The 23,724-nt window shown below is 42.3% G+C and overlaps 2 protein-coding genes across 5 annotated transcripts in view; one reads left to right on the top strand and one right to left on the bottom strand.

The window, feature by feature from the left end:
* The window catches only part of LRRC56 (leucine rich repeat containing 56), a 133,983-nt gene that overhangs the window by 75,026 nt on the left and 35,233 nt on the right, over positions 1-23,724 (top strand). The window lies entirely within an intron of this gene.
* Positions 1-23,724, bottom strand: part of HRAS (HRas proto-oncogene, GTPase) — a 50,332-nt gene that overhangs the window by 17,768 nt on the left and 8,840 nt on the right. Inside the window, exons 1-2 of one of the 4 annotated variants that reach the window (XM_069965487.1) lie at positions 23,080-23,340; positions 7,147-7,196 (exon numbers count right to left, since the gene is read on the bottom strand). The gene's annotated coding sequence lies outside the window, so the exon portion shown is untranslated. Of the gene's footprint in view, positions 1-6,923; positions 6,988-7,146; positions 7,197-23,079; positions 23,341-23,724 lie in introns of those variants that run through there. The other 3 variants (XM_069965486.1, XM_069965488.1, XM_069965489.1) reach the window with 3 other exon arrangements.

Below are 23,724 nucleotides of genomic sequence, written 5' to 3'. Positions count from 1 at the left end.
TGTAAACTGCAGTTGTCGTCTACATCTAAACTAACAAAGTTATTTTTGGAATTTTCTAACATTACAACAATGACAAAACAATAGAAGAAAAAGAAGAAGAAGAAGAAGAAGATTTTGGCGATTGTCTCTGCTTTCATTGCACAGGTGGCTGCATGTCCCATTGACATGTATAAAGGTTATATAAACCTGACTGCTCTCACCTGTGGTGTTAGTATTAAGTTGCTATAAACTACATGTCCATGGTCAACCTTTGCATTCTCAGCGTGGTTCAAGCCTGCCAGACCAGATCAGTTTGACATGTTGACAGTACAGCAGCTAACAAAGACCCCTGAGGCACTTCCCTAGTGCAGCGACTCTTTTGGCACATAAAGATTTTAACCACCCTTAACCCGAAGTTTATTTTAGAATGAAAGAAAAAAAAATTCCAATGAGATTGAACTGTAGCTAAATCCTGCAGTTTGTCATCCAGGAATTGTAAACCCGAAAAGACAGTATTTTAAAGGGTTAATGACTGTTCTCACTGAGAAGCAGATCCTGAATTCCCTATGGCAATCCCATTTTGCTTCTACAAGTTTAACATTCCTGATGTATTGTGGAAGAAAGAAAACAGACAATCCTTTCTTTGTATTCCGCCTCTGTCTTGTGAACGTTGAAAAAATGTTACAGTAAGATGATTGTGAATTCTTAGGATGTTAAGAGAAAAGTGAAAAAAAAAAAAAAAAAAAGTGGTTCATTTCTTTTCACTGTCTTTAAAGGAGAAGTCCGGTGAAAATTTTTATTGAAGTATTGTATTGCCCCCCAAAAGTTATACAAGTTACTAACATACACTTATTACGGGAAATGCTTATAAAGTGCTTTTTTCCCTGCACTTACTACTGCATCAAGGCTTCACTTCCTGGATAACATGGTGATGTCATGACCCGACTCCCAGAGCTGTGCGGGCTGTGGCTGCTGGAGAGGATGTCCCCCTGCCATCATCCTCTCCAGCAGCCACAGCCCGCACAGCTCTGGGAGTCGGGTCGTGACATCACCATGTTATCCAGGAAGTGAAGCCTTGATGTAGTAGTAAGTACAGGGAAAAAAGCACTTCATGTGCATTTTCTTTGATAAGTGTATATTGGACATTTGTATAGCTTTTTGGGGGCAATACAATACTTTAATAAAAAATTTGACTAGACTTATCCTTTAAGTGATCAAGCTTAGAATTTACTCAGAAGTATCAGCATCAGGAAGCAGAGTCTGAGAAAAGAATTATAAACCTGTCAAAACGTACACAAGCAGAGATGGGCGCAACTCATCCATGCTCCAGTCCAATTGTTCGGCATTTGAATACCGGTTGCTGAAGTTGGATGCAGGCATAGGCTGTAGCCGTGTTTTCCCAGACTTCCTAGGGCTGCATCCAACTTAAGCCACCAAATGATCAGACTCGAAGTGCCTAAAATGGGGCAAGGGTGGAAATCATGTCACCAGCTTGCTGTCAGGCAGCCGATCTGCAAATACAGAAGGCACATAGATGGTAACTCGTTTTTTTCACAGACCAATTGACTTTTATGGGCACCTCCATGCTGCTAATATGGACTGTGTAAGCGCAGGTCCTATTTTTCTTGCAGATCCAGATCCATAAAAGAAATGGATATACATGGAGGCAGAAACATCAATAGGTCCACATACTGTCTGCAAATACAGATGTGTGCCATAGGATTTACCTGTGGCACGCACACACACACACACACACACACACACACACGTGCGTTCACACACGTTCAGGATCTGCAGCAGATTTGAAGGCGCAGATTTGAATCTGCAGCAGATCCGCAGCAGATTTGATGGCCTAGAATTGATTTGCTTTGAATCTGCAGCTTCAAATCTGCACCATCTAATCTGCTGCAGATCCTGTACATTTGAGTGCACCCTAAAGGTGTTCCTTTTTGTAAGAACAATCATGCTTACTGTACTATACTGTAATGTACAGTATATATGTTCCATGTATTTACTAGTGATAAGTGAACAGGTTTGTAAATTGACGCTAATTATCATAACCATTCTGATCATTGAACAAATTGTTTGTAACGATCATTTTCGAACATATTCAAACGTGTACATTATCTCGCAATGTACGCAACTGCGAAATTTATGCTTTGCACCTGATAATCTGTACGCATGTGCGTAGACCGAAACGTACGCTTCTACTGTACATTCGTTATTTGTTTACGAATGATCGGCGAACACAAAACGATCACGATTTTTTTTTTATGTTTGTGATCAGAATATCGGAATGTTCACTCATCACTAGTAATTACTAAAGTATATGTACCCCATGCAAATAAAGCCCACATGAGTTATGCAACTCAGAGATAACAAGCAGCAATTCCTACTGTTTCAACTCCTCCAGACAAGGCACGTGTGTTACCACCCCAGGCTCATAGACGTTAACCGACCATTCACCACCCCCTTCTGCACCCATTTTTCTATGCATTGGGTTCACCCCTCCTCTAATAATAAATAGTAGAGAAAAAAAGGGAACAGGCGAGAGGCAGTGCCTTGTGTGATACCGTACAGTAAGGGAAAAGGACAGTGAAGTAAGTAGGAGGCTCACCTTGTTGCCCCTTGGGCTTAATGCATATCACCCCTGGAATAGGGTACTAATGTAGAGTCCGAATGGTCCTGGTGCCGAAGACTGCAAGCTAGTATGGAGTAGCACGCCGGGATGCTCCCTGAGTGGGGGCCCGTGTAAAATTGCAGGAAAGGGAGGGGGGAAAAAAAAGAAAAAATTGCCACACTCCTTGGAAACACCAGCGTTGTCTTCACAAAGTCATGGGACCAAAGTTTTAGGTGAAAGAAATAAAAAAAGTGTTTATTTCAGATAGCACAAATGTAAAACGTTTCCAGAGCCTAAGCTCTCTTCAGCAGATACAGTGCACTGCCCATGACTGCCCATGACTTTGTGAAGACAGCGCTGGTGTTTCCAAGGACTTTGGCAATTTTTTCTTTTTTCCTTTCCTCCTCTAATAATGGCTAGCCTATTGATGAAGTCAGCTTGTGAAATCAAGTGCCTAAGTGCCCTAGACATCTGTGGGATGTATGGATGGGGACACAGCTTAGTTTGAGTCTATGCTCCTCTCTACATGGGTGATTTCACCTTATGTAGATTATCTTATTTCTGAATGCTTGGCAGTGTTCTAAGGCTTCTTGATTGAGTGAGACTTGTCTTGAAGGGCATCTCTTTACTCAAGAGATGTGAGAGTCATTTTGCATATCCTATTTTCCCCAGAATTCTTAGTGGAGCAGCAATGGTCTGTAAGGGCCCTATTACACGGGAACATTATTGTGAGAAAAATCGTTAAATAGTTTAAATTTAAACGATAATCATTCTGAGTAAATGCAGGCAACGATTGAAAAATCGTTAGTGCGTCGTTGATCGTTGATTTAGATCTGAACCTAAAATCGTCAATCGCTCTTTAACCCTTCGCTGTAATTCCACATTCGTTCGCTCAAGTTCCGCATTTGTTCACTAATTGTTCAGTGTAATTGCACATTGTCCATTGTTTTGCTGGGATCAGAAGGAGTAAACGATCATAGTAACAATCGCAATAACGATTGTAGTAACGATCGTAACTAACGACCATCGTTCTGCGTAATATGGTGAATGATTTCAGGTAACGATAAACAATCTCGTTTGCAATCGTTTACCGTTAGTCGTTAATTGTTAAAAATCTATCCGTGTAATAGGACCCTAACCCTTTGACCCTGGCAGTGTTTTGCAAGTACAAGCATTTAAGTCCTGGGATGGAAGAAGTTAAGGCAGTTTGAAGGAATACCAAAAGTTATGCATCTTTAGTTCTGTTATGGACCAACAAAACCATTAGTTGAAATAACCATGTAAAAACCGCATTTATGACAACCCTAACTATCGTCAGATCATAGAATACTTGGTATATCCTTCATTTACATGCAGTAATATATTCACTTGTATAGATTAAGTGACAGTATAACTTAAATTTTTTTTAAAAAGGAACAAAGGACAGATGACACTAATATGACAAGGATTTTATCTGGGAAATATTGCTTTGACACACCAGGAGGGTGACATGCAGTTTCCTCCAAGGTCAGTGGGAGCTGACGCTAGTTGTATATCACATGCCATCAAACTGCAGCCCTGTCAGCAGTCGCTGTGCTCGGATTTCTCCTCACCGATCGAAGTATTTTCAATTAGAGAAGGCAGGGAAAATAGGGCCACTGCAGCTAAAAATAACAGGCATGGGCTTATTAAATGGCTTTGCCTGCCAAAGTGCGTATTGATTTGGAGAAATGCTTCCATTAGCGGTGTCAGAGAAAATGTATCTGATGTTTTCATGTCTTTATTGTTCTAGTTTTGAAGCCTCCTGAAACCAGATTGCTGCACTGGCCAAGAGGTAGCACTGGCAAATGGGGGGGGTGGAAGATACCAACAAAAAGCATAAAATGTGCCCACGGAAAGCAAAAGGAAGGTGTTGCCATTTACTGTATCCTGTAGGTCTTTATATTTCTTGCGATTACTGGTGTGTGGGTGGGTGCAGGGGCTCTGTATCACTAAGCAATGAATATTAAAAAGGGAAAAAAACAGCATTATCACCCAGGTTGACTTGTTAATGTGTGATTATGGCTGTGTGTAGTTGTTAAAATGCTAGTGTGGTGTCCCACCATGGGTGTTGCTATTGGTTATACCCTTCGCAAAAGCCTGTACTCTTTGTAACTAAGTGGTGATGTAGTAGTGATAAAAGTTTCGCCATAAGATGTCGCCATTTTAAGTATATGTACTTAGTTGCTACACAGCTGTAGGATTGAAAGGGTTAATTTTTGTTTATATGTCACATGGATCTGTGGACCAATGAGAGTACTTTCTTTTTCTATCCTATCATCTCCTTCTTTACTTCTTCTGTATGCGCTCTTCACCCATTCACAGCACACCTTACGGGGGCTGTAGATAGGAAGTCATGTAGGTAGAGAAAGTGTAGTGGTTCTTTGATGTTGGCCTTTGTAGAGGAAGGACGCAGGCTAGAGCGCTCCCTACAGTGGTTCAATTGGGCCCTGGCCCTCTGCCAGGTCCACAGTCTCAAGTCAACCTTTCTTTCTTCAGTAACTTCACCCAGCACTATGCAGTGTTAAACCCTTTACTAGAGGGGACAAGTCAGAGATCATCTCAACCCACGCTGTGGACAAGAAGAGTCACAGTGCAGGACAGTATCCACAAGAAAGCAGAAAGCTAGGAACTGATCCGGATAGAGCAAAGTTGCTAGAAGCCTATGAACTCTATCTCGCAGCGATGGTGTGAACAAGGAACCCTTAGCATTCCACTCATTCAAGGTAACAAGGGGTGGGGCTTGTAGAGTCGATGCACAGGCACAAGTATTCTCTCTCAGGTCTTCTTCTATATCTACCTCCAACATCCCATCAGAGCACAGTACTACTTGGGTTGTGACTCTCACAACATCTATGCTCCTTTGATTCTTCTTTGTACCTCTCAACACGCAACCCAGCCGGCAAGACTGTACCACTCTCTCTACTCTCATCACGAATCTGGATCCCTAACTATTGAGTGTCTTAGCAAGTATAAAGTATTCTGTCAATGCAAAGCTGTATGTTCTGCTGCATACGAGTATCTTCAGAGTAAACAAGATTTTATTTATGATAAAGAGACTCTGTAATTTTTCATCCCGCAACAACACAGCACACAAACACTCCTTGGGACATTTCCCCTTTCTGTGGGTGGCAGTACCAATAGTCCGCGTGGGTCAATACTCCACTTTGGACCGCCGTGACAACAGCCCAAGGGCCCCGCTCTAACTCGGCAGGTCACTGTCCACAGAGAAACAAGGTGTAACCGGCCCTTTAAAATAAAAGCAGGTGTGCCACCATACCTGTGTGCCCAACCGGCACTGGTGTCACGACATAACATCCTAGGGTCTGGCTAAATCTCGGCCACCATAGAACTGGCGTCACACCTTACCATCTAGCAAGTGACCGGCTGTACCTTCGCCATAACACCGCGGGAGTACACCACACTAGCACCATTGGCTCCCAGGGACAATGTGAACACAACCTTGGTGCTACAACTAGTCTGAACTAATTACTGTAAATATGTTTTCAGGGCCATATTTTGGTTATACCTAATCCAACTTGGAAAAGAAAATACTTCTTATAAAAGAAAATACAAGACTGGGGACCCCCCCCCCCCCAATATTCCACTGTAGGTAATCCCCCTGTTATTCCTCTGCCCAGTAGACAGCATATTTTTAAAATCTTCCCTTGTATCACCCCCCCCCTAGTAGATAGTGCCCCCCCAATGGTAGACATCTCCCCTAGTGTCCACCATGGTAGCCATCTCTCTTAGCATCCCTTGCGGTAATCATCTCCCCTGGTATCTCACGCCCTGTAGATCATGTCTCTCAAAATAGGCATCTCCCCTACTATCCTACCCCCCAGTACATAGTGACTCCCATGGTAGGCATCACACTTGGTAGTATGATGACCGCTCAGGAGGCACAGTGTATTGTACTGAATTGTATTATATGTTATCACACATAACCTAAAGGACAGGGATGGTAGCTTGGTTTTTATTTTAATCCTGGATAACCCATTTGTGCTTCATGTGTTTTTAAAGCAGTTTGGTTTTTGTGGAGTACAAACTAGTGTGTGTGTGTGTGTGTGTGTGTGTGTGTGTGTTTTGGTTGTGTTGTTTTCCGCTGCGTTCTCCCCATTATAAATCATGTGATTCTTGAAGAATGTGAAAAATGACAAAAATGTTGTTTTTTTCCAAGAAACACTTAAAAAAATAGCATAGAGGCAATTGCCCTGGGGGCTTTAGCCCGCAGTTCCCTTCACATCATTACAAACTTATCATGCACCCCTGAAGCAGTAATAGTTGTGTGGGAGAGTTATCAAACCTTGTGCAAAGGAGTAGTGGAGCAGTTATCCATAGCAACTAATCAAATCCCAGCATCCACTTTTAATTAGGCCCCTAACATCAGCTACAATCTGGTTGCTATTGGCAACTGCTCTACTGTTCCTTTAAACACAATAAAATAAATATCTCCAAATATGTGTTTCTTGTATTGCACTATTAGGCAATGTAAAGACTGCATGGTGGTATTATTTCTGTGTACTCACCCTTCCCAAAGTGCTGACTATGTCTCTCCACAGGGCCACAATTTAATCACCTATAAGACAAAATATATTGTTTAAGACTTTCAAACAGTTAAAGGCAGTTTTACTGTTATGGTATGTGACTGGTCACATTACTATAATACTTACTATGAGGGGAAACGACTGAATACTACAGGTGGGGGTGGGGAGGCTTGGCGGGAGTTCTAACTTCCTTTAGTTTTCTTGCCAACCATTGCTTACTAGCATTGGTGGTTTTATAGAGAAATACCAAGGAAGGCACAGCTCAAGATGTGCACAAAACCATTATAGGGACAGGAATAAGATGAAAATAAGAAATAAATATAAATATATATATTAGTGTATATATATATATATATATATATATATATATATATATATATATATGTCAATTGATCACAACGAATAGGATTTTTAACAAAAGAATACTTGTAAGAGTTTACTTTATTATGCTTTGACCTATTAGAATAACCCCTCTCAATGTACACAACTAGGACATATATACACCATGATGTTAGAGGAGTATAATAGGTAATGCTTCAAAGCCCATCTCATCTGCCCTCAAAAAAAAAATCCTATAATTACATGTAACCAATGAAACATAATGTCCACTAGGTAATTAACAGGGAAAATATTAAAAGTACCCAAAAGTAAATCCCTTTACATGGTTCTAAATACTGTAGTTATTAAAAAGATCAGTGAGTACTACTAGAATACAATGAAACTAACCAGGACTAACAGATATTTCCCTTTATATTTATTCACCCCACTTACAGTAGAGGAAGTCACCTCCCTGTGTATGTGTGTTCATGAATTGTTTTCTCAAGTATTTATGTGAATACAAGAAGGTGAGTATATATAGAAAGTGCATGTGCATTTGTGTGTAAGGCACACGTGTATCAATGTCTCTAGAGTGTGTGATGGGAAGTGTAACTGGGAAGCCCATTCCTTCCTCCCAGCCCCTCCTGCTATTCCCAAGTGACTTCTTGTGCTTCCTGAGGTGGGCAGACTACCCAGACTTCCTTAAGTGGGGGCAATGAAAAACAATTTTGGATAGGGTCTGATATTTAGGGCGAGTATAAGCCCCTTTTCCCCTTGCCGTCAGCTTTTCGACAAGCACATTTATATGCTGCTACCATAAGAGAAGGACAGATCTTATAATAAACCTAGAGCAATACACAAAACATTTCCACATCCCCGTACAATGTACATAACATATCTAAATGTAGAGGTATAATAGAACAGACTTTTGTAGACAGTTTAATGTTCAAGTATTTTACGTGTGTACAAGTCTAATTACATGTTAACAAAGCCCAGAGAATGTAAGAGCATGAAAATGCGCAGCTGCCCACGTGCTAAGATCACTAGGTCAGAGAAACCAGGTGCGCACAGGTAAATCCCATACATAGAAAGGAATCCAAAATAATTTGGATTATACAGTGCAGATACATAAATTTAGCTCAGGTTCCCCATAAGGGCTCTTTCTTTGTAATTTATGAGTGTTTATAAAAGCTTTTTTTCTTAAGTTTTTTTTTTTTCAGGTTCTGCCAACAGTATGTTTTATGGGGGCCTCCTAAATTGGGTAGGGCGATATGGATATTCAACAACCAATCCTTTGGTTCTGAAAGCAATAAACCATCACCAGAGCTGTCTGGCTTCAGTTTACCCCTCCCTGTGCCAAACATTGAAGTGTATGGTGAAGCCACACAACACCCGGAGACAGGTGTGATGCAAAAATGCAAAAAAAAAAAAAAAACAGCCATGCTATAGCCAATTCTGGACATCCCCTTTAACTACTGTTATCAGCCACTGAGGTTGGGGAAGCCCCATCTGCATCACAGTTAGGGCCCTATTCCACCGGACGATTATCGTTCGGTTGAAATGCAGTTAACGATTAACAACCGAACGAGAAATCGTTGATCGCTTTATACGACCTGGACCTATTTTTATTGTTGTTCGTTCGCAAAACGTTAGCAAATCGTTCGCATTGAATAAGACGTCGTTCAGTCGTTTGCAGTAGATACGAAATAGCGAAGAAAAAACGATCGCAAATACGATCATAAGTAACGATTATCGTTCCATGGAAATGAGTGAACGTTTTCAGGTCTTTTGCAATAGCGGTCGTTTAAGATCGTTAATCGTTAATATGCGAATGATAATCGTCCGGTGGAATAGGGCCCTTACTGCTTTGCTTTCCAATACTTCTGTGCATAATATTCTGTGCAAAGAGAGGGAAAATGCCCGGCTGTCGGCTGATCGCATCTTTTGTGCCATGCTAAAATATATCGCTGCTGGCCACACACCTGCCTGTGTAAACAGAATGTGGGGCTGACGGAAAGATATTTAAATGACCACATAAAACTATACAGTGATCGTTCCTGTGGCCCGGCAGCACAATTCCTTGTGCCTTCTGAAGGCACTGGCAATGAGCGCTGATCTTGCTGATCAGTGCTCGCTTGTGTTCCTGCAAGGTGCAAAAGGATCTGAACACCAAAGGGAACTGTTAGAAGTTACATAAAGCTGTTTGTAAACACATAGAGTTGGCAAGGGGAAGGGTAAAGCCTCATCTGCCCGTTTCCTTTTAGTTTGATGTCCAAATACTTTGGATATGTAACAGGGAAAACAGGGAAAGTAATTTAAAGAAAAAAAACTTCACAACTGAGAATACTATACAAGCGCCTGTGACATGGCTTTTACAGCAAAGTCCAGTGATAATTGAAAACATGGATTTCATTAGAATAAGCCATCAATGTTTGATCAGTGGGCGTGTGACTCTTGGCACCCCCGATGATCAGCACCAAGGGCAGAGCTGTACATTGAATGTGTATAGGGCTGCTGTTTCTTAGGATGGACCTTCAATGCATATTAAGAAAAAAATTTTTTTTTTAAAAAAGGAACCTGTCATGTCAATGCTAACAAACCTGCCAATATCCTTCTTCAGCTCTTTAACTGATGTTTACAGCCCTGATCTTTTTTCTGTCCATCCCGCCATTTTGGAGCACATCACATATACAAATAAGGTCCTTAGGAGCACCAGCCCCACAGGGCACCCCCTCAGCCTGCGCAGGGCCTCCTATAAAGGCATAATAATACCCGTCTCTGGTGCGTCTCCCCCCCATCTTCCTGCATATGCACATGAGAGGCCAGTATAATTATGCATTAATAAAACATTCATAGGAGGTGGCGGGTGAGTTGAGGGGGGGGGGGTCTGTGGGGCATATGTGCTGTGCATCAAAATGCTCCAGAACAGAGGGACAGACACACACATAAAAAAAAAAAAAAAAAAAAAAAAGATGACCAGGGCTGTAAACATCAGGTAAAGAGCTGAAAAGGGATATAGTTAGTTCCCCTTCAATATATATCTTGTTTCTCTGAAAATAAGACCTACCCCGAAAAGAGGACCTAGCTTAATTTTGCATACATTTTTAAGTAGGCTTCAAATATAAGCACCCCACACACACACACACACACACACACACAAGATGCAGGAAAGGAAAATGGGGTGAAGAAGATGCACAGTAGGGGACATGTAATATGGGAGGACAGAGGGTACATAAAGTATGGGGACTACCTGCAGAGGTAGGATTTATACAGTATGGTGGAAGAACTACAGGGAAGACAGAGGTTTACAGCATGGAGGCCTAACTACAGGGGAACTTACAGTATAAGAGCAGTGGGGCATACAGTATGGTGGCTAACTACCATGTAGAGTGGGGCTACAGTGTAGGGGCATATGTCTTCAAAAATAAGACCTACCCTGAACATAAACCCTAACCTTTTTTTCAGAGAAAGAAATATGTTGTTATTTTCAGAGAATAACTGTAGTTTCTATGGGAAAAGATCCAGAATATTCTGTCAATTATTCTTGGAAATTTGCCTATTCATTGAAAGAAAGGCTGGACAAGACGCAGTTGGAGGGAGGCCGGCATGACAGGAAAACTAGCGAGAAGGCGTTAATAGTGTTTGGCCGTTGGTCTGGGGTGAGAGGGGGAGCAAGGGGTGGAGACTGTAGGAGGAGGTGATAAAACCTCTTCTGGTCAAGCGTGGCCAGCCACACGTGGAGCAGCAGCCGAAGAGTCCCGCCCTCCCTAATTGGTTTTTTGACTGTGGGGGTTTCTCCCCCTCCTTTTGGGCACGGGGGGTTGTGTATGTTTTTACTTTGTCATAGCAGCGGTTTGCGGGTTAGGGGGTACCGGTACGTCATATGTCCTCATTAGCACTTCAAAGCGGGGCCGCGCGGCGGCCCCACTTTTGAAGCGCCACGGTCCCGGGTGCCGCGTGTAGCCCGGGACCGCCGCTATTAGCTAATCGGAGGCAGCTGTCAAAGTTGACAGCTGCCTCCGATTACCGGAGGCAACCTTTCCCTGGTGTCTAGTGGGGGAGATCGCTCCTCCGGGACGTTATCCCGGAGGAGCGATCTCCGTTACTGATGCCGGCCGGGGACTCATCCAAGATGGCGCCGTCCCCGGCTCGGCACTCGTTTACTTCCGGCTGCAGCAGCCGGAAGTAAACGAGTGCCTATCTCATTGATCTCTGCAGCATATCTATGCTGCAGAGATCTCAATGAGAGATCAAAGTATATATACTAGAAGTCCCCCAGGGGGGCTTCTAGTATATGTGTAAAAAAAAAAAAAAAAAAAAAAAAGTTTTGTTTATAGTAAAAAGCCCCCTCCCCTAATAAAAGTCTGAATCACCCCCTTTTCCCAGGTTTTAAATAAAAGTAAACAAATAAATAAACAAACATGTTTGCTATCGCCGCGTGCGTAATCGCCCGAACTATTAATTAATCACATTCCTGATCTCGCACGGTAAACGGCGTCAGCGCAAAAAAATCCCAAAGTGCAAAATTGCGCATTTTTGGTCGCATCAAATCCAGAAAAAATGTAATAAAAAGCGATCAAAAAGTTGTATATGCGCAATCAAGGTACTGATAGAAAAAACACATGATGGCGCATAAAATGACACCTGACACAGCCCCATACACCAAAGGATAATAGCGCTATAAGCCTGGGAATGGAGCGATTTTAAGGAACGTATATTTGTTAACAATGGTTTGAATTTTTTATAGGCCATCAGATACAATAAAAGTTATACATGTTATATATCGTTTTAATCGTAACAACTTGAGGAACATGCATAACAAGTCAGTTTTACCCCAGGGCGAATGGCGTAAAAACACAGTTCCCCCAAATAAAAGAAATGCGTTTTTTTTTTTTCAATTTCACCACACTTTGAATTTTTTTCTGGTTTTGTAGTGTACTTTATGCAAAAATTCAGCCTGTCATTGCAAAGTACAATTAGTGACGCAAAAAATAAGGGCTCATATGGGTTTCTTGGTGGAAAAATGCAAGTGCTATGGCCTTTTAAACACAAGGAGGAAAAAACGAAAACGCAAAAACGAAAATGGGCCCCGTCCTTAAGGGGTTAATGGAAGGGGTACGTAATGAGAGATGCACCCCACTTTAACTGGTGGATGATCGGATAATGGAGAGGAGTATGGGCTCCTGTCTGGGTGGTGTCCCGGGGAGTAGTTGGGGGTATTATTAATTTGAAATCGGCCAGTGGTGTTGGATGTACGGGGGCTCCTGAGTCTGGGGTAACCGGCTGGGGGCGGGAATGTTATGATAATACGGGTATCGGTTGGTGTAATTCTGGTGGCCGGTTTTTCCTAATGTTTAGCTTCAAGGACCCACTTTCCCGGTTAGGATAATTCTTAGGTATCAAAATGTTAATTATATAATTGTATAGTTATACATTTTTCTATGTTATTTATGTTTAATAAATACTTAGCTGCTGTGGCCATATTTTTCCAAAGAAATCGGTGTAAGAGTGTTTTCTTTATGGGAAAATACGGGTATTGATTGGTGGGGAGGGGGTGTGAGAAAAAGGGGGCATAGAGGTGTGAAGCAAGATCAGTTTTCCCATGTCATGACAGCTGTATTTATGTGCACATACATAGCTGTCAATCACCAAGCAGGTGAACAGTGGTTTACACAAATAAACGACAAGTTCTTCTGGAACTTTTTCCACAAAACTATATATTAATCCTCCTGCTCTATAACATGATGCCTGCAGATGGGACTGCTTTTCAATGTAACAGGTTCAAAGGCAATGTTTCATTATCCCTTTAAGGCTATATTCACACGTAATGGATCCGCAGCGGATTTCACGCTACAAAATTGCAGCAAAATCCGTTGCGGATTCCTTGCCGTAGCATGGAGCAAGTAGTGTATGCTCCGGCCGGCGGGGGGTTAACAGGGCTGTCATTTACATACTCAAAATGACCGTCAAGAGATCTGCAGCGGATTCATCAGTTATGTGTGAATCTAGCCTTAAGGCGTATTCAAGCTTGACTGCTTCCAAAAGACCTTTGATTCAACAAATCTTTGTGGTTGAACCCATGAATCACAGACACCCTCTAACTTGTCTAAACAATGTGCCCTAAAAACAAAAGAAGCTGGATTTCTTCTTTTAAAATGTATTAGGAGATTATTTTAGTGAACAATGTTATAATTGGAATAGTTTCCTTTAGCTGCAGGAGTTCAAGAAAACTACAAGGAAGCCAACGGTGGATTCACACATTTTTTTTTTTTTTTTTTTTAAACAAAAAGCTTTTTTGTGTTATTTTTCCAGGCATTGTTACTGAAGAGAGACATAAACTAGAAGTCAATAGCGAGCTGTAAAACACTCTAACTGTAATACTTTTCCTCACTATAGTTGTATTTTAGTTTTTATTTTCACGCTGCATGTTCTAGGTGTGGCATAGTTTCACCTATGCAAATGTGAATTAAAAGGCAACTTTTATGGCACACTACAAAACTGCACAAACACACACACCAAAAAAAACAAACAAAAAAAAACCGTGTGTGAAGGTGGTCTAAAACTTTCGGATTATTATTATAACAAATATAATTATTTACAATTTCCCCGATAAGCTTTGCTGACAAGCCTATTCAGCAAACACATGTAATCTCCATGAACTAAAAAAAAAAAAAAAAAAAAAAAAATCTAGGTTGTTCTGTTCCTTTCATTCCTCTAGAAAATGAATAAATAAATTGACAACTGGGTCTTGTCCCTATATAGCAAGGATGGCAAAACCTTTGGCCCTCCAGCTGTTGCAAAACTACAATTCCCATCATGCCTGGACAGAAAAAGTTACGCTCCGGCTGTCCAGCCATGATGGGAACTGTAGTTTTGCAATAACTGGAGGGCTGAAGGTTCCCATCCCTGCTATTCAGCCTGACAACATCCAATCGATGCGGACAAAGTCAGACTGGGCATGGACACAATCTATTGACAAGTGGAATGGTAGCAGGAATTTGTCAATGTATTGATACATATCCTGCAGGAATAACAGAGGAACAGTTGTTATTTCATGGGGAATACAAGTCACGACTAAAAGAGGCAAGTCAGGGAGTAGAGGGAAGCTTTTTAACTTGGCTTTAGCAGGACTTGTATTATTTTTCATTGGTTAAAAATCTAGGGCTTTACTTTAAACTATTTTACAGACATTTCTTTAGTACCCAGTACATGTATTGCTTCCGCAGTAGGTTTATAGGTGCTTACAGACTAGATGGCTACAATAAAATTGCAGAACGGGTAGGTTTAAACAAGTTTAACTTTGCTCTTAAAAGCAGGACAAGTTAATTACTTTGGTAATCATTTAGAGAGACAAGAAACACATCACACCATACAATACACATTATTTACATTGAAGCCAGAGATCTGGATAGACATACAATGACATGTCATGCTGTCAGTGTGTTCACATGTACTCCTTACGCTGCAGAGTTTTTATTGCGCATAATTGCACGGAGTGTGATAAAAAGCCATGTTCCCCTCGCACAGGCTCTGTTGGATTGCGTGTGTGTGTGTGTGTGTGTGTGTGTGTGTGTGTGTGTGTGTGTATAATATATATATATATATATATATATATATATATATATACACATACTAGTCCCAAGACCCTGTTATATTCTACTGATGAACTTACATTTGATAGAACAGTACGGGTCTTGACACTGAATTTTTTTTTTTTTTTTTTTTGCAAGAACGCGAGCAGCCACATGTTAGCTGGAAATTAATGGAAGTTTTTTTTTGGGGGGTGTTTTTCTCTCTCTTCTCTAGCGTTTTTTTCAGGCTCTGTTTAAGTTTTTCCAAAATGCAGCACACTGAGGGTGTGGTGTTTTTTTCTACCGTGAACTTCAATGGGATTGTTCTGGTTGACTCAAAAACGCTGGTACTGTGCGACTAGTGTTTTTTTTCCTGACATTTTTGTCACCTTTTGTGGTCCAGCAGCTAGGTCATGTGATGGCAGAGGGGAAAAAGTTCACACAAAAACGTCTAAACCTCAAACAAGCTCATTCACACACAATCAAAAACACTAGAGAAAAAAATGCCAGGGGAAAAAAAAAAAAAAAAAAAACACACCATGAGCCACGTTGTTTCTGGCCTGAAAAACACCAGACAAGAAGTGTGTGAGGGCATCCTAAGAGATATAAATGTAGGCATACTGCAGCTTCTGAAACCAGCCTCTCATATTCATCAGAGCCATCTCGTATTTCCCAACCCACTGAAAGCGACTCTGTACCCACAATCTGACCCCCCCCCCCCCCAAACCACTTGTAACTTTGGATAGCTGCTTTTAATCCAAGATCTGTCCTGGGGTCCGTTTGGCAGGTGATGCAGTCATTGTCCTAAAAAACAACTTTTAAACTTGTAGCCCCGTGCCCAACAGGAGTATTTGTGCCCTAACTTTGCACCACCCCTACGTCCCTCCTCCCCACCCTCTTCATCATTAGGAATGCCACTGGAACATTTCCTCCATGCTGAACATTGCACAGGTCCTTAACGATCCAGCCCATGTGCCGGGCTGACACAGGTGGGGAATAGGAGGCAATCTGACTGGAGCATTCCTAATGAGGAGGAGGGCGGGGAGGAGGGGTGGTGCAAAGTTAGGGCAGAGATACTCCCGTTTGGCACAAGCTGCAAGTTTGAAAGTTGTTTTTTAGGACAATAACTGCATTACCTGCCGAACTGACCCCAGGACAGATCTTGAATTAAAAGCAGCTATCCGAAGGTACAAGCAGTTGGGGGGGGGGGAGGGGTCAGATTGTGGGTACAGAGTCGCTTGAAGTCCTGGTTACCATATGTAGCAGCTATGGGAACGAATAAACCTGATTCTATGTATACGGTATGGAAAATAATAGGCTGTTCTTATAGGCTTTGTCTATGCTATAGAATGCCACTTTGGCCTGATGCTGGTTGGACAATAAATATGTCAGTGTAAAGGAACTCCAAGTTCTGAACCATGAGGTTATTACACTATAACATCAACGTGTTGACTTCCGGTTTAGTGCAGGCACACCATGGCAATGGCTGAAAAGAGGGATTCTTGATAAGTGACAGGCACAGTTCTCAGAAGCATCAATGACCCTACTCCCACATGCTGCTCAAGGAAGCAATCGTCCTCTCCTCTGGCACCATACAGCTGCTCAGTACAGCTCCCTAGTATGGAGCTGATGATATTCTGTGCATCTCTATACACTTTATTTCTACTGAATGTATGAGGCCTAATGCAGAAAAGCAGATTTACAAAATAGAATGTTAGAATGTTGATTATTTGGAACTTCAGGATTTATATGTACATAATTTAAAGGGGTACTCCGCTCAGGTAAAATACATGTTTGATTATTCCCCCTCCTGGAGATCAGTAATTCGTTCTATACTCATTATCTTTTCAGTCTTCTTTCCCCAGTACTGAACCTGCTGATTTCTGCTGAAGACATAGAAAACTGTGTGAGCTGCTCACTCTCTGGTCTGATCCCCCTCCTCTCCCCCCACCCCCCCTTCTGGGATGGCTCATGTAAACAGTGTCGCTGGCTGGCTGTCTCTGCACTTTGTGATGCCAGGAGGGTTAGTCTGAAGTCAAGTTGATGGTGACCACAGTGTAATTAACCCTCCCGACACTACAGAGTGCAGAAACAACCTGCCTAGGATAATGTTTACATGAGCTGTCTCAGAAGGCAAGGTTGAGGAGATGCAGAGATAGAGTAAACAGCTCACACACAGAACTGGGAAGGAGACTGGAAAGATAACAAATCTCTAGGAGAGATTATTCAATATGTAGCGAACGACGATTTGAGAACATGTTGAAAGATCAAAATGAACGAATTCTCGCTCAGCGATTGATCGTTTGCTGTGTTTACTTTAACAATTATCGCTCAAATGCAATCGGTATTGCGAAAATTCAAACGATAATCGTTCCGTGTAAACGCAGGGTAAGAGTATTCTAAGCTGTGACCTGTTAGGTACCAAATTAGCTACTGCTATTGCTCCAGCATGCACCTTTCCTTTACATGACCACCAAGTCAGGTGTGTGAGTAAGGAGCCAATATAAACATCTAGCAGTACACATAAGATAGAAATAGTTGTATTATCTGTATTGGTTTGCTGTAGAGGTGGAGAAGTGACAACTAATATGCATTCAGCTGGTGACCACATAGAAGTCAAAGGCCTTTAGTATAGGACTACAGTGATACAATGCCAACCCTTTACATTGGACGAAGTCCTGTAGTTCCCGTGGCTGCTCATTCCTGCAGTTCTGACTGCTGCTTTCCCAATGGCGGGCACAGTAATATAAATCTATTTTACAGTATGAAGTCATCACCCTATACAGGTTTCACAATCATTGAATAATACTGACTCCATTATGGAGCTTTTTTCCTAATGAATCACCTGACAGGCATGACATCATCACTGACAGCGGAATCATTACTCAGCAAAATACCTCCATGACAGTCTTCAAAGCACACACGTGATGGTTAAATCAGTGCATTGAATGATTCTTACCATATAGATAGCGATTCTTAGTAAAAGGGACTTTTGAATAACCCAAAGTGAGGAGCTTGTGGTCTGAAATTCCTATGTTATAATAAGCAGCAGCTATGTAACAGAAGGGTTTATGTAACATTTTACATTTCTGAGCTCTGGGAAACGATTCACATGTGCTGGAATTACTGTGAATTTTCTATGTGCATGGAAAATAAAGTACGATTCATTTGAATGATTTGAAAGAGGATTTTTTTTTTTGTCAGAAAAATCTCAGGACACAGTAGTAGTAATAATAATAATAATAATAATAATAATAATAATAAAAACACAGCATTTACCTGTCCACAATCCATTGCGACAGTGCCTAGTACGCAGACCTATCCACTTCATCTGATAACTGCCTGCTTAGCCAACCACTGGCAGCCATGGAAACCTGCCTCAGCCAATGATTGGCTGCAAGCTAAACATGTCTGCCAGAGCTGAATAGGCAAGAAATTTCAAGCAGAAAACTTTCCTCCTTAATTCCTCACCTATTGCTCAGCGTGCAAGGGCCCAAAGTGCTTAGATGTGCTGTCCATTTTCCCAACTAAATTTAATGAAAAAGAAGTTTTTGCATATTCTGCTGTAGTTTAAAGTTTATGCAAAATAGCTCTCACACCATTAAGGCAAAGAGATGTTGCTTCAAGTCAGCGTTACACTCCATCTAGGAGTTTTAGACATTGGCTTGGCATAGACCCCCAGTCAAACACTCTGTCCAAAAGGAAAGACTTCCCATTGGAGCAGGAATGGCCTATAAAAGGGTTATCCAGCGCTACAAAAACATGGCCACTTTTCCCCCTACTGTTGTCTCCAGTTCAGGTGTGGTTGGCAATTAAGCTCCATTTACTTCAATGCAACTGAGTTTCAAAACCCAGCCCAAACTGGAGACAACAGTAGGGGGAAAGTGGCCATGTTTTTGTAGCGCTGGATAACCCCTTTAAGTCTCCACACATCTTTATGACAAACTCTCCTTACCCATCTGATTTAATAGACCCTTTATATATGCTTGGTTGCTACGGATCCACATCTCTAACACTCTCTGTACAGATTATGGGCAGGTCCTGAGAATAATCTCATCTGCTAAGCAAGAAACCCTAGTCCAACACTTTGATCACAATTCATTATTGAGAAGGAAGGAAAAATAAAATTTAAAAGGGTCAGGAGCCTTAAATGGCCATTGTCATTGAGAAAACATTTTAAGTGTCAATGCTAGACCTCAACCAAATCAGGAGAACGAGCCAGGAGATGTGTGGTAGCAACCTGACACCTTTGCACTGGCAGGGAAGAAACTTGTGGATGTATAGCCTAAATTTAATTTATAATGAATAAGACCTCGTTCACATGTCCAGTGATTTTTAAGGACCATGATTCAATCATGTCCAGACCCTTTTCTTTGTATGGGACATTTGTTGAGCATGCTGTCTGACCTGTGCAGGAGATGGGACGCTTGGCTTATTTCTAACATTTGCTTATTGTATAACATTATAAAAGGGCTTTATTACACAGGGCTATTATCTGCCCAATCAGGTCGATTCGGGCAGATATCACCACTTTTAATACAGACAACGATTTGTCAATAACCCAATCATCGGCTGTTTTACAGCAGGTTTAAAATCATGGCCAATGAAAGTGCAGGGAAAATAAAGCTATACCTTACCTATATACCTTATCTAGCACGGCTTAGCACAAGTCATTGGTTATCAAATTGCTGAAAGTTACATTTTTTTTTCCTCTCTTTTTGCTTGTGTCGGGGTAGCAAACAATATATGCAACGAATCTTCTAGACTTTAGAATATCAAAATAAACCTAGTCACATGGGAGATGGAGTGCTTATCATTGTATTTTTATAATAGTTGAAACAGTTGAAATACAGGTACATTTTCACATGTTCATAACAGTCGCAGGACCTGCACCCCTTAGGGTACTATTACACGGAACGATAATAGGCCGAATCGCTCCATGTAATAAATACAACGATTAGCCGGCTGATCGTTGATATAGGTTTGGACCTATTTTCGTTGGGCGCTGACGATACACATTACCTATCCACGTTCCAGGGCTGCTGCTGCGGTCTTCTTCTCCCCGGGTCCTGCGCGCTCTAGCTTCAGAGTGGCCTGTCAGCTGACAGGCCGCCCGGCCAATCACAGGCCGCGGCAGTCCCAGCCTATGATTGGCTGAGCGGCCTGTCAGCTGACAGGCCACTCTAAAGTTAGAGCGCGCGGGACCCGTGGAGAAGACCGCAGTAGCAGCCCTGGAACGTGGATAGGTATTGTATATAGTTAAGCAATGGCTGCAAGGACATCGGTAACGATGTCCCTGCAGCCCTTGTGTAATGATTATCGGGCTGTGTAATAGGTCCAGTAAACAAGCGACGATCTAGCAGATCGCTGCTCGTTTACAGGTATTATCGGGCCCCCATCGGCCCGTGTAATGCCACCCTTACTGTGGAATAGAACCAAGAGTGGTTCTAGTCTAAAGCCCCTATTACACAGGGCAACAGAGAGGAGCCAACTACAGATTTTAGCTCTTATTTGCTCCTCGTTCCCCGCTCGCTCCCAGCGCTATTACATGAGTCGGCAGTGAGTGTGCAAGTACAGGGGGGGCCGCGAGGTGCTGCGGGGGGGGGGGGCTGCCTGGGTGATCACTAGATCATATGGGCAGCCCATAGCAGATAGCAGCGGTCTGCTGCCGCTACTCCTATTCCACGTAGCGACCGCAGCATATCACTGCTATATTTGTCGCTTGTCTTTCAACATGTTGTGTTCTATTACACAAGACTATTATCGCCCGTAACGGACGATATTCGTTATTTTGTGCTTTGTTTGTTCTCTTTTATACACCCAATTGGAGGAAAACACTGCAGAGAAAAAAGCATTGCAGATATAGCATTTTATATCTTCTTAATGGCTTCCAGCTAACATCTGGCCAGAGTGTATTTTAACCAAAACAAAATCCACAATGCTTTATTGCTAGGTCTCTCTGCAGGTGTTTCTGTGGTTGCTTTTTGTTTTTTTGTAAAAAATGCCTTGTTGGAAAACAACTTTCAAGCGACATGATCTTGGATAGTATTTTGCATCTTTATTTGTAAGCCAAAACTAGGAGTGGGCCAAAAACTTTCCATTATAGTTTTTTCTTTGTAGGTAGCTTCGGCCTACAAAAACTGGTGCAAAATCCTACTTTGTGGAAATTGCCTCGGGCATAGATGCCTTTCAGAAGACTGGGAAAGCTAGAGGATTGCCCTTTAAGGAACTGTAATTTAGGTCATCACAAAAAAACTTCCAGGTCTCCTACTAGGAAGTCTTTCGGGCAATGCTATACACATAAACGGAAACTGTTGGACAGAAAAGGACATGTTGAGCACTTATTCATAATGATGATTTGTTGGCATCAAAGAAAAGTCCAGTTAAATGCAGAAGGTTGCCAAATCAAAGATGCGCCATTTAGTAAGAGCTGTCATAGGCGAAAATATAAGACGCTCCTTGTCTTTGCATAGAAGCTAAATGGTGTATTGCTTAGAACCAGAAGTCATGGTTGGTGGATGGGTTCTGTGAGCATAAGATAATTAAAGGAGAAGCCAGTCGATATTTATTAAAGATTTGTTTTGCCCCCCAAAAGTTATACAAATCCCCAATATACACTTATTATGGAAAATGCTTATAAAGTGCTTTTTTTCCCTGCACTTACTACCGCATCAAGGCTTCACTTCCTGGATAAAATGGTGATGTCACGACCCGACTCCCAGAGCTGTGCGGCTGTGGCGAGGATGATGGCAGAGGGATGCTCAGTGTCCCTCCAGTGCCCTGTGTCCCTCAGTGTCCCCCTGCCATCATCCTCTCCAGTAGCCACAGCCCACACAGCTCTAAGAGTCGGGTCGTGACATCAACATTTTATCCAGGAAGTGACATCACCATGTTATCCAGGAAGTGAAGCCTTGATGCAGTAGTAAGTGCAGGGAAAAAAAGCACTTTATAAGCATTTCCAATGATAAGTGTATATTGGGGATTTGTGTAACTTTTGGGGGGGCAATACAATACTTTAATAAATATTTTCACCTGACTTTTCCTTTAATGATGGTCAGTATGGGGCATATGATGGGGTGGAAGAGATTAAATAAATATACAAGTTTACTGTCCAGATTAGTACAAGGATGATTGACAAGCAACAACGCCACCACTACAACTCCCAAAGGCACTGTCACTCAGCTTTCCCAGAATCCTGAATGGCCAATATGTTTAGTGACACTTTGATACATTCCCCCGCTTCCACAAATCTAGACAAACTGGATTCTAGTTAAGCTGAGGAACGACGTGGGAGTTATAAGGGTGGCAACATTGATCAACACCAAGCTTCTTCTGATACATTATCTAGAAATCCTTGGCAGGAGAGAACAGTGCCAGATTTATTTAATAAACTATTAATATTACTATTATATTGTGTTATTCATTTAGTAGTTGAAAACTAAAAATGAATATAATATGAATGTACAAGACTGCGAGGGTTAACAGGTTTGGTAGGTGAACTATGAATCATTGGTCCTCTGTTATGGGTGATGCTATATTATAAAGATAATGCACTATGGGATCTAATAAACAAAAATACTTGGCTTTCATTGGTTCAGAAAATGATGTGTATTCCCATACAAAACCAGTCCCATCTGCTGGAGAGACAGCTCAGCATCATTAGTCTGTAGGGAGAGTGGGGTGATATCAGGCTAGCACATGCACACTGGCATTGGAGCACAGTATGTCAGGAAATATATGGGAATTCTAATAGGGGTTACATGTAAGGGGGGCTTGATCTCTCTGAAACCCCCACAACGCCCATGCACTCTGAGACAGCTAGTAAGGTCACACTAGGACTGTATGAGCTCATTCATGCAGATCTGCTGTCTGGAGGTGCAGAACACAACTGATACATCTAGATACACAACCAATCCATCCTGATACATTGTATCACATAAAGTAAACACAGAGCACTGCTACGTCATGTATCAACAATGAAGAGGATCTGAGGCATCCATAGCAGCCAGAGATGTCAGACACTCACCCACCAGAGGTTTCTTGCAGGGAACCCACCTCAATAGAGAAGAAGCATCCAGCTCCTGGAGAAGGGGATCTGCCCGGGAAAGTTTCAGCAATGCAGAAGTCTTCTGTCCCCAGCAGTGTGCAGAATCCTCTCCCACCCTGTGAGATCCCATGCGATGGGGGCTGCAGCGTGCAGATGAATGGGGAAGCTGGGCGTTGCTGCCTATGCAGCTGCTGCAGTGACTGCTCTCCGCTCGGGAACAATGTGTGCAGCCCACGCCCAGGGAGCTGCGGGGTGAGACGCCCATTGGGGGGAGGCGATCATCAGGTGCATCAGGGCTGGGATTGGGTGAGGGGGCGGATAGGAGCACCAAGACCCCGCCTGCCTCCAGCTAATCATATCAGGGGGCTGCTGCTGCATCCTGGGGACAACTGCAGCCTATGGAGCAAGCTGCAAACACTGTATGGTGGAGGCTGTGGATAATCAGGGTAGGGACTGTCCTGTAATAACTGTAGGGAGCAAGCTGCAAGCACTGTATGGTGGAGGCTGTGGATAATCAGGGTAGGGACTGTCCTGTAATAACTGTAGGGAGCAAGCTGCAAGCACTGTATGGTGGAGGCTGTGGATAATCAGGGTAGGGACTGTCCTGTAATAACTGTAGGGAGC

The sequence above is a fragment of the Dendropsophus ebraccatus genome, chromosome 4 (assembly GCF_027789765.1).
Source record: "Dendropsophus ebraccatus isolate aDenEbr1 chromosome 4, aDenEbr1.pat, whole genome shotgun sequence".
Lineage (NCBI taxonomy): Eukaryota > Metazoa > Chordata > Amphibia > Anura > Hylidae > Dendropsophus > Dendropsophus ebraccatus.
Note: the sequence above shows the minus strand (reverse complement) of the source record. Positions and strands in the feature narration are given on the sequence as shown.